Source organism: Papio anubis, chromosome 8, assembly GCF_008728515.1.
Source record: "Papio anubis isolate 15944 chromosome 8, Panubis1.0, whole genome shotgun sequence".
Lineage (NCBI taxonomy): Eukaryota > Metazoa > Chordata > Mammalia > Primates > Cercopithecidae > Papio > Papio anubis.
In genome coordinates, this window is record NC_044983.1 from 140,239,506 (window position 1) to 140,251,361 (window position 11,856).

Sequence of the window (11,856 nt, forward strand, 5' to 3'; positions counted from 1 at the left end):
TATACATGCATTGCTTGAAAGCTGTGGAAAAATTTTGGCCTTTTATGAACTTTTACTTTTAGAATTCCAACTTTTTCTAGTTAAAATTTTTCTAAATAGATTCTGGCATTTGAAAGACAAATGATTTTTAGTTGAAATGCTTAAGAAATTTTGCATAGGTTGAAGCTATTGTGCTTATTCCTTTGGTTTTGTGAATAGCTTTATTTAATATAACTACATTCTTTAGCAGAAATTTGATTGTTAAGTCTCCTGTAACTTTAGTTGCTAGTTGAGAAAGCATTATGTGTGATTTTGAGCACATGCTTCAACGAACTTTTAAAAAATGCTAAATGTAGAACTATTTTAATATAAAACTGAATCTTTTAACTGTGTGCGGGTTTTCCAGGCTAATCTTTGAAACCCATGTCCTCACAGCTTTTAATGCCCACATGTTATATATTCCTTTAGGGTAGATGTAGATATTAAATTAGAAGTTACCATGGGCTAACCTATATGCCATGGTGCATGCTAAATTCCCATGTATATTTATCTCTAATCTCTGTGAATTGGTCTAAGTAATAAGTTAGACAGCCTGCAGTGTCCTACTTTTGCATGTTCATTCCACATGGGCCAGTCCCACTACTTCTGTGCTTGATTCTTTATAATTTGTTTTTTTATGTGCTTTTATTCCCAATAATAAACATTTAGAAATTAGAAATTAGAAAACTGAGATTTGAAAATGGAATAAATTGTCCATGGGACACCCAGCTATAAGATGCAGAGCCAGGATTAAAACTGGCATCTGCCCGATTCTAAAACCTGCGATGGTAACCACTGTAATTGCAGAAAAACTTCCTTGATCATTCTACATAAATTAACTTATCTGTCTGTTTCTTCTCTCATTCTTCATTGTTGTTCTTAGTACTCATTACGACTTGATGTGCATCGTAAATTTTTTTATAGAGATGGGGTCTCACTTTGATAATCATACGTGTATATTTTTAATTTGATATCTTTCTCTCTTGCTCTTTCATTCACTGTTCTAAAACAATTCCAGGCATTTGTATGTGGTTTGTAGGTATTGGTTGATAACTTAAATGAATGAATGTAATTAGTATATTCTGCACAGCATCAGTGCATATATTATTAAAGATGTTATTGATTTTGTGTTTTTCTCTCTTTATATTTTTCTTTCTATATTGCAACAGTCCTCAGTCTTTTTGACACCAGGGACTAGTTTCATGGAAGACAACTTATCCATGGACTGGGCAGGGGGATGGTTTCAGGATAATTAAAGTACTTTACATTCTGCTGGAGACTTTATTACTCTTGCGTATATTATATAATGAAATAATTACACCTTATCCTGCATAATGTGAATCAGTCCAGACCCTGGGCTTGTTTTCCTGAAACCCTAGACAGTTTCCATCAGAAGGGGATGATGGAGACAATGTCCCCAAATGTGATGCTTATGTCCGAAGAGTAATCTTGTTTTGGTGCCGTCTCACTGCAAAACCCTGCCTTCTAAAGACAGGATTTCTTTTTGGAAATGGGAAACAGGTTTCAGGGATACCAATGACAATGAGCCTGGCTCAATGATGCTTCTGTAGCCAGGTAACAGTGGCTTCACTATCCTTGCATTTTACATAACATTTACTATTATTCCAGTTCCTTCTCCTGTGTTCTTATTTTTCTACCAGTATCTCTCCTTTAAATGGCTTTATAATCCTGTTATTTTATTTCCTGGATTTTTGTGCTTTTCTGAAATGCCTTATACTGAGTCTTTACTGAATGCCTCCACAATCATTTAACAGATTCTACTTTGTATTCCATTTTACCTCCCATCTGGTATTTTCCATTTGGATGCTATACCCTATCACAAACTTGGTCAAACTGAAATTTCAGTTCCACCAGATAATTTTTCTTGTAATAGTTCCAAAAATAATATTTTAAAAATTGCTTTGAAGCTCTTCAAAAGTATGGAAGAGGATCTTCAAAAGTCATGGAAAATTACCTGAAAAACCATGCATAGATTTTCAATGCCTTTACCTAAAATAGAAACTTGTACTTGTAACTTGTTATGCCATACATATACAGACAGGAAGGATCTGTGCAGGGAATTATAATAAAGGAAACTAAGACCTTGAATTTTGAAAAGTCCTATTAGAGCAACATGAATCCTGCTAAAATTAAGCAAAAGAATGTTATCATCAAATGTATGTGATTTTGGGTGAAAGAATAAATAAATCGCGATTCTTTACTTAGCAATTTGTGAGGACAATTGCCCCCAACATTCACAAGTTTGCAAATGAATCGGCACTCATTTTGAAGCGATGATAAGATGTTGAAGATAAAACCTGCAAATTGTGGCAGACAATTCACACATTAATTCACCCAAGAAAAGAAAGTGTAATCTTGTTCATGCCTGCTTTAAGATTGATATACAGTATAAACAATAGAATCATCTTCTATAGCGCTCAGTTGGATTTAAATTTACACACAGAATTCTGAAAAATTTTCACCATCAGTGATTCAAACTCTTGTTTCTAGATCAGCAGCAGAGACAAGGGCCAGAGCTTTTCAAAACTCAAAATTTATGCATAAAGTGTAATGGATTCTGAAGCATTTTCATATAATTATTAAGGGAGAATCAAACATAGCTGTTAAATTGAAATTACAGACAAAACCACAGTTAAGCAATGCAGCCACCAGGAGGTGAAAATGGTCCAATCTCAACAAAAGGGTGACTGAAGTGCTGGAACAAGGCTCATATGTATGAAGTCTTAGGGATGCTCAATTTTGCTTTGTTGGCTTTCTAGAGGGCCAAAACCAAAAAACCCAATAACACATGCTATTATGAGAGTATTTGGGGAAAGTTAGCCAAATCTTTAGAAGGAAAATTTCCAGAAAATTTCACCAGAGAATTCTTCTCCACCATAACGATGTTCCTCTTCATTCCCCTCATTTAAAAAAAAAGACAATTTTGCCAGGGTTTCCATGGAAAATTATTAGGCATCCGCCTTTTATTCCTGATTTGGCTCCCACTAACTTCTTTTTCTTTTCTGATTTTAAAAACCTTTAGGCCGGGCGCGGTGGCTCAAGCCTGTAATCCCAGCACTTTGGGAGGCCGAGGCGGGCGGATCACGAGGTCAGGAGAGCGAGACCATCCTGGCTAACATGGTGAAACCCCGTCTCTACTAAAAATACAAAAAACTAGCCGGGCGTGGTGGCGGGCGCCTGTAGTCCCAGCTACTCGGAGGCTGAGGCAGGAGAATGGCCTGAACCTGGGAGGCGGAGCTTGCAGTGAGCCGAGATCGCGCCACTGCACTCCAACCTGGGTGACACAGCGCGAGACTCCGTCTCAAAAAAAAAAAAAAAACCTTTAAAGGAGACCCATTTTTCTTCAGTTAATAATATAAAAAAGGCTGTCTTGACAAGGATAAATTTCCAGGACTTTACTTTTTGTAGGGATAGACTAAAGGCTGGTATTATTGCTTATAAAAGTGTCTTGAACTTCATGAAGCTTATGTTGAGAAATAAGGCTTATATATTTTATTTTTGTGCTTTACTTTCATTTTTTCACAAACTTATTGAAGTCCTTTCATAGACCCTAATTCTCTTCTTCTTGAAGGTATATCAAGCTGAAAAGTCCTTTCTGGTGAATGGAATGTGATGGAAGTGACCATGTGTGACTTCTGAGTCTAGGTCATAAAAGATTTTGCCACTTATGCTTTGTTTTTTCCTAAGCCACTCACTCTGGAAGAAACCAGCAGCTATTTGGTGAGAACAATCAAGCAGCCCTACAAAAATATCTACGTGGAGAGAACCTGAGGCCTCAATTACAAACCCCACCAACTTGCAGGCCATGAATGTTAGCAAACTTGAAAGTGGATCTTCTAGTTTCGGTCAAGCCTTGGATGACAGCCCCAGTTGAAATCTGACTGTAACCACATGAGATGTCCTGAGGCACAACCACCATGATAAATTGTTCTTGAATTTCTCATTTACAGAAACTCAATTAGGTAATAAATATTGTGATTTTATGCCACAAAGTTTTGGGGTTACATGTTATGAAACAATAGATAGCAATTTCACTCTTTCAATATCCATTTTATTTTTTATACAATCATGCATTTTTAATGATGGGGATATATCTTGAGAAATGCACCATTGTGTAATATGATTGTTGTGTTAACTTCATAGAATGTACTTACCCAAACCTAGGTGGTATAGCCTATCGCAGACCTAGACTATATGGTATAGCCTATTGCTCCTAAACCACAAACCTGTCAGCGTGTTACCATGCTGAATGCTGTAGGCAATTGTAACACAATGGTCAGCATTTGTGTATATAAACAGAAAAGGTACAGTAAAAATATGGTATAAAAGATTTTAAAATGGTACACTTGAATAGGGCACTTACCTCAGGTGGTCTGCTAATTTTCATGGTGACATGAAGATTCCACTGAAATATATTCTGCACTATCCCCTGCCATAGGTGGCAGCCTTGACTATGTGCACCGCCCATGAAGGTCGCCTTTGCCTTGCTTTTCCTGACTTGTCAAGTGCATGATGATGTGGTAAGTCAGCACAAGAGCTTAACTCTGTTCTCTTTCTATCGAGTTCTGCAGCTATTTATTCTGAGTTTGGTACCTAGACTTTGTAGACCCCATTTTGTTGACATTCCTGGTAGAATCAGGCCATCTTCATCCCATTGTGCTATCCTTGTGTTACTGTTATGTGTTATAATGCCTAAAGTTTTTTTTTATAAGAAAAATCTGAGGGTAGACCATAGGCATAGGACCTTTGTGCCTATTGTTTGAGCCAACCTCACAGAGAGGACGGTTAGTGGTTTTCCGTCGATCAGCATCAGTTTGGATAAGTGTTGCTGTCAGTTACTGTGAAACTGGTTACATTCTCCTTTCACTTTTTTCATCTTTAGAAAACATCTTTAATCCATAGAGCATGTTTTCTCTGGTATTATACCCACTAGGGTCATAGGCTTTTTTCTGCTTTAAGATATGGCCAACCATTGCATTAGGGCTGAGATATTAGGTGCACAGGATTACACACAAACTGTACTCTAAATACTCTTCATTTTAGGATAAAACTATTGGTACATATATAATTTAATTACAATTCTTACAGTTATTTCTCTGAATAGCATTACTTCATCAAGGATTATTTGAACCTTTAATGGCCACATTCATTAATGTTGACTAGAGAAACATGGTTCCTTTGAGAGGCACTTTAGAAAAACAAAGATTCCTCAGGTCCAATGAACAGTATTTTTAGTTGGTAGGAAGAAGACTCTACATACAATTCTAAATAAAACATTGCTCCACTAAAATATTCTATGGCTAAAGATGAAAAAAATTACAATCAGAGCAACAAAAACTAGACATATGTTTTAGTAAATCCTTCCCCTCCTTGTCCTTCGGTTGCCTCCTGGTGTGCAGCTCTCCCTCCTGCCCCTTATGATTCTGACCTCTCTTCTTTTGCCCCACCATTGACTTCTCCTTCTTGCTTCTTGTTCTGAAATTATTTTCCCAACTGTCATAAATTCCCAAATTGTTTATTTCATCTAAAGATCCACCTTTACCATGAGCCAGATATGTAAGCAACTGCAGAATTTAAATCTAGTGCATGAGTTCAGAGTTGTACATGAACTAACAAGTTATAATGAACAATTTTTAAAAACTAAAGAGAATCAAATATTCATCAAATAATTTAGAATTATTTAGGGCACGTATGGCCCAGAGTTACTTGACGTATCAACTTGTAAAACTGTTAATTGGAACATCAGATGCTAAATCCTGGATGACAAATGTGATTGGCCCGACCTTGTAGAGAACTTGTAGAATTCCTCTTTCCAAAATAAAGATCAGGGTCAAAATCATTCATAAAAAGAGTAAAACTACTAAACTATAGAATAATTTGGAGATAGACTATAAAATTTATTGTCACAACTCAGAGTTAAATAAAACAGGTTTTCATTAAAAATCAAATGTAAAAATTATAAAACTTAAAATCTTAATAGGGATCATTATAAAAGCTATCACAAATACTCAACAGGAAACGTCAGAAATTATAATTATTTTGCCATTTATGTTTTATTATCAACTATAATTGTGTTTCTTTTTTTTTTTTTTTGAGACGGAGTCTGGCTCTGTTGTCCAGGCTGGAGTGCAGTGGCCAGATCTCAGCTCACTGCAAGCTCCGCCTCCCGGGTTTACGCCATTCTCCTGCCTCAGCCTCCCGAGTAGCTGGGACTACAGGCGCCCGCCACCTCGCCCGGCTAGTTTTCTGTATTTTTTAGTAGAGATGGGGTTTCACCATGTTATCCAGGATGGTCTCGATCTCCTGACCTCGTGATTCGCCTGTCTCGGCCTCCCAAAGTGCTGGGATTACAGGCTTGAGCCACCACGCCCGGCCTATAATTGTGTTTCTTAAAAGAAATAAATATGTCATTATGAGGTGATCAGAAGCAGACAAGGATGTTAGACATTTTTTCATCTATTCACTCAGCAACGCTGCCACAGAACTAAACCTGTGCCAAGGGCCCTGGTGGGCCCAGCATGTGGTGCTGAGAAGTGACAGAGTGGCCCTTTCCCCCACTCAAGGAGCCCACAGTCTGAGGATATATGGACAAAAACACTAAAGCAAGTGCATGTAAAAGAAGAGTAAATGCTATAATTAAAATAAAGTAGGATGTTGGGAGGGAGGGTGGGGGACCATAGCATTCGAGGGACCCAAATACCTCACTGAGGTGACATTTATGCCATGACCAGGATGACAACAGAGGGCCAGCCCTGCACAAGTCTGGGAACAGTGTGTCGGGGAGATGCCACTCCTGGTGGAGACATGCAGGCAGAAGTGACTTTGGCAGAGGATGCGAGAAAGAGACTGTTGGATCTAGAAGGAGCCTGGGGAAGAGAAAAGGAGAGGGAAGAAGGACTCTGGGGCCTGGAAGAAGAAGATAGTGATCTGCTTCTCTCAGACAACATTGTCCCCAAACTCAGCACCTTTAACAACAAATCCCTACTATCCCATGGTTTATGTGGACCTGAATCTGGACACAGCTTCACTGGCTGCCTACACCTGGGGCTCCATGAGGCCAAGGCTGTGTTCTCAGCTGAAGCTGGGCTGTGGGAGGATTGGCTTCCAAGCACACTCATGTGGGTACTGGTCGGATTCAGTGTAGATGACAGCCTGAGTGTCTTCTGGGGCCTGGGCACTCCCTCATTCTCTGTTGTGTAGGCCACCGCATAGAGCAGCTCATAACACTGGAGCTTGCTTTCTGAAGTTGAGGAATGCAGTAGAAAGACAGGGAGAGAAATACATATGGACAGAGAAAAAGAAAGACACAGGCAGAAAATGAGGGAGAAAACACTGGACAGAGGAAGTAAAAGAGATGAGAGAAATCGAGAGAGAGAGACAGGTAGAGTTGACATGCAGGGATAATGAGCAGTCAGTAGCCCAGCAGGGCCTTTGGATGGGTTTTATGGAAGAAAGCAAGGGGCCGAGAGGATGAAACTTTGAAAAAGTGATCTTACTTCCTTGGTGACAGACCCCAACAGAACTTAGAACTCTGGTACTCAAGCACCCACGTCCTAGAGACAGCCCTGCATCTAGGTCACTTGGTGGGAAATGCTTAAGAGAGCACGATGTGCTCCTGCTAGATCCCAACTCTTTCAGGCTCTTGCTTCAGGAAGGTCTAAAGTGTAACCCTTTTCTGAGATGCTGACATTGGCTTATTCCTAACCCCAGATGTCTCTGGAGATTTTGTAGGGATCACCCAGAGGTAACATGTGAGCCTAGGACAGGCCCCTCCAGCCTAGGTCTCACCAGTGCTGTCATTTCTTTTTACATTAGAATGTAAAGAAAAATCAGAAATTTAAAATAGGAACAATTGACCAAAACTACATTTTTGTTATATTCCCTAAGGTTCTGTGTTGGTGGTGCTGGTGGTGCTGGTGGTGTTTTGTTTCAGACAGGACCTCACTCTCACTCAGGCTGGAGTTCAGGAGTGCAATCATAATTCATTGTAGCCTAGATCTCCTGAGCTCAAGCAATTCTCTCACCTCAGCCTCCCAAGTAGCTGAGAGACTATAGGTGCACACCACCATGCCTGGCTAATATATATTTTTTATTTTTAGCAGAGATGAGGTCTCAGTATGTAGCCCAGGTCTGTCTTGAACTCCTGAACTCAAGCAATCCTCAATGTTTGATACATAGCTTTGCTAGGTGTAGGATTCTTACTCAACAGTTTTTTTTGTTTGTTTGTTTGTTTGTTTGTTTGTTTTTTTTTTTTCTGTGAGCACTGGCCAAGGAAAGTTTAAAAAGAATAAATAGAGAAACTTCAAATAAGGCAATTAAATGAACAAATAAAGAGCTGAGAAACAACAAAGATTGAGTATTGAGGTTGTACTTATGGCAGCTAATGATGGAATGGATCCAGTCAGAGAGTTCAGGCAGAATTGTATTTGCAGAGAGTAGAAGTCTGAGGGTGAGGGTGTCCTAAAGGAGGCCAACTGGAAGACTTGTCTGTTATAGAATCAAAGACAAAGCATGGGAACACACCACGCCAAACCCAAACAGGCTGAGCTGGCGCTCTATGCTAAGATATATAGGTTTGTGGGAAGAAAAGCTACCATTATAACATCAAGTTTTTTTTTTTATTAAAAGTATCATAAACGTGGCAGTTATAATCAGGATTAAGGTTAACGTTTAAGTTAGAATTCAGGTTTGGTTGGTGGGTGTCACAAAGCAAAAAGTGTCTCTGTTGCCAAGAAGTAGATGTTCTAGTTTGTGAAATAAAATATCCCATGACTAGAGACAGTAGAGGACAAAAAGGGATGGGATGGCAAACACAGGTTCCTGGAAATTTATGTCAAAATAAGGTATATAAAGAAGGACAGTGTGCATCTCAGTCATCAGTGCTGCCTGCAATGGAGGTGTTTTTTTTCTGCCCTTGATAAATATACCAGGCCTACTATGTGAGAGGTGAAAAGCAGCCTGCATTCTGCTTCCCACATCAGATGCCTTGACTTGGGGCTCTTTTCCCAGGGAGAAAAAGCACATCTTTTAAGTAATTTTGGAGCATGAGGTATCTTCCAAATTCCAACAAAGTAGCTTATATTTCTAGGTGACCCTGAGACCACTGAAGAAGAAATAAATGAAGGCCATGAAACTTTCTTGAACTTGTGGGAATCCATGAGAAAATCTGACATTATGTTCTCTTCTCTTGGAAGTTAGAAATATCATTTAACTTCTGTTTTGCTGACAAGAAATGTGGTCCTGAGCAAGGCTACCTGGGACAATGACCTCACACATGGAAAAGGTTGGAGCCCATCTGTTTCCAATCTGCTGTTTTCCAAAAATTAGGGAAGTTCAATTTTCCCTTTGATAACTCTCTGTTTCTAACAATCCCAATGCCAGGGCTGTCCTGTTTCTACAAGTGACAATGACAAATATAAGCCTGAAGGAAGATGAGCTGATGGCATTCTCAGCTTGCTGTCCTGCTTCTACAGGGGACAATGACAATATAGAACTGAAGGAAGATGAGCTGATGGCATTCCCAGCTTATTACCACTCCTTGGGGACCTTATCTCACATACATGGATTCAATTCATAGACTCAGCTGGGTGAGGATCTGTTATTCAGCTGCATTAGAAGTGACTGCTTAAGACTCAGGTGTGTGGTGAAATGAGGCAGAATTTTCTCAGTGGAGTGTTAGGAGAATTTTCTCCTCATAACTACCATCTTACTATCACTAAATCATAGCTAAAATAAGCAAATTATTCAAGAAGAAATACAAATGTAATCTTAGGACATAAATTTAGAGATTTGTGGAAAGCCCTTCATAATTCTATGGTATTCTCTTTGAGCTGGGATTATAGTTGACATTTCATTATAATATATTAGTTACACTAGACTTTATGCATTTATGTGAATTTTTATTATACTTTAAGTTCTGGGATACAGGGGCAGGATGTGCAGGTTTGTTACCTAGATATAGACAAGCCATGGTGGTTTGCTGCACCCATCAACCCGTCATCTACATTAAGTGTTTCTCCTAATGCTACTCCTCCCCCAGCCCCCCAGCCCCAGACAGGCCCCGGTGTGTGATGTTATCCTCCTTGTGGGAGGAGAACATGTATATACCCATGTGGTCTCATTGTTCAACTCCCACTTATGAGTGAGAACATGTGGTTTTTGGTTTTCTTTTTGTTTCCTTTTTTTTTTTTTTTGATGGAGTTTCACTCTTATTGCCCATGCTGGAGTGCAATGGCACAATCTCAGCTCATTGCAACCTCTGCCTCCCAGGTTCAAGCTATCCTCCTGCCTCAGCCTCCCAAATAGCTGGGATTACAGGCATGTGCCACCACACCTGGCTAATTTTCTGTATTTTTAGTAGAGACAGAGTTTCTCCATGTTGGTCAGGCTGGTCTCAAACTCCTGACCTCAGGGGATCTGCCCGCTTCAGCCTCTCAAAGTTCTGGGATTACAGGCATGAGCCACTGCGCCTAGTCTGGTTTTCTTTTCTTGTGTTAGTTTGCTGAGAATGATGGTTTCCAGCTTCATCTATGTCCCTGGAAAGGACATAAACTCATCAATTTTTATGGCTGCATAGTATTCCATGGTGTATATTTGCCACATTTTCTAAATCCAGTCTATTATTGATGGGCATTTGGGTTGGTTCCAAGTCTTTGCTATTGTGAACAATGCTGAAATAAACATATGTATGCATGATTTTTTATAGTAGAATGATTTATACTCCTTTGAGTATATACCAAGTAATGGGATTGCTGAGTCATGGTATTTCTGGTTCTAGATCCTTTAGGAATTGCCACACTGTCTTCCACAATATTTGAACTAATTTAAACTCCCACTAACAGTGTAAAAGCATTCTTATTTTCTACATCTTCTCCAGCATCTGCTGTTTCCTGACTTTTTAATAATCACTATTCTAACTGGTGTGAGATGGTATCTCATTGTGGTTTTGATATGCATTTCTCTAATGACCAGTGATGATGAGGTTTTTTTTTCTTTCTTTTTTCATATGTTTGTTGGCTGCATAAATGTCTTTTTCTGAGAAGTGCCTGTTCATTTCCTTCGCCCCTTTTTTGATGGGGTTGTTTTTTTCTTGTAAATTTAAGTTCTTGTAGATTCTGGATGTTAACCCTTTGTCAGATGGATAGATTGCAAAAATTTTCTCCCATTCTGTAGGTTGCCTTTCACTCTGATGAGTTTATTTTGCTGTCCAGAAGCTCTTTAGTTTAACTGGATCCCATTTGTCAATTTTGGCTTTTGTTACCATTGCTTTTGGTGTTTTAGTCATGAAGTCTTTGCCCATGCCTATGTCCTAAATGGTATTGACTAGGTTTTCTTCTAGGGTTTTAATGGTTTTAGGTCTTATGTTTAAGTCTTTAATCCATCTTGAGTTAATTTTTGTATAAGGTGTAAGGAAGATGTACAGTTTCAGTTTTCTGCATACGGCTAGCCAGTTTTCCCAACACGATTTATTAAATAAGGGATCCTTTCCCCATTGCTTGTGTTTGTCAGGTTTGTCATCAGATGGTTGAATGTGTATGATCTTATTTCTGAGTTCTCTATTCTGTTCCATTGGTCTATGTGTCTGTTTTTGTACCAGTACCATGGTGTTTTGGTTACTGTAGCCTTATAGTATAGTTTGAAGTTGAGTAGTGTGATGCCTCCAGCTTTGTTCTTTTTGCTTAGAGTTGTTTTGGCTATTTGGGCTCTTTTTTAGTTCCATAAGAATTTTAAAATAATTTCTTCTAATTCTCTGAAGAATATCAATGGTAGTTTAATGGGAATAGCACTGAATTCTTTTACAAATTACTTTGGGCAGTA

General features: G+C 39.0%; 1 long non-coding RNA gene across 1 annotated transcript; it reads left to right on the forward strand.

Moving 5' to 3' along the window:
* The first annotated feature begins 3,986 nt into the window (after window positions 1-3,986).
* On the forward strand, window positions 3,987-9,927 carry LOC116276428. Its single transcript, XR_004185996.1, has 3 exons — window positions 3,987-4,001; window positions 4,478-4,559; window positions 9,128-9,927. It is a non-coding gene; the product is annotated as an uncharacterized LOC116276428 (long non-coding RNA).
* The last annotated feature ends 1,929 nt before the right edge of the window (window positions 9,928-11,856 follow it).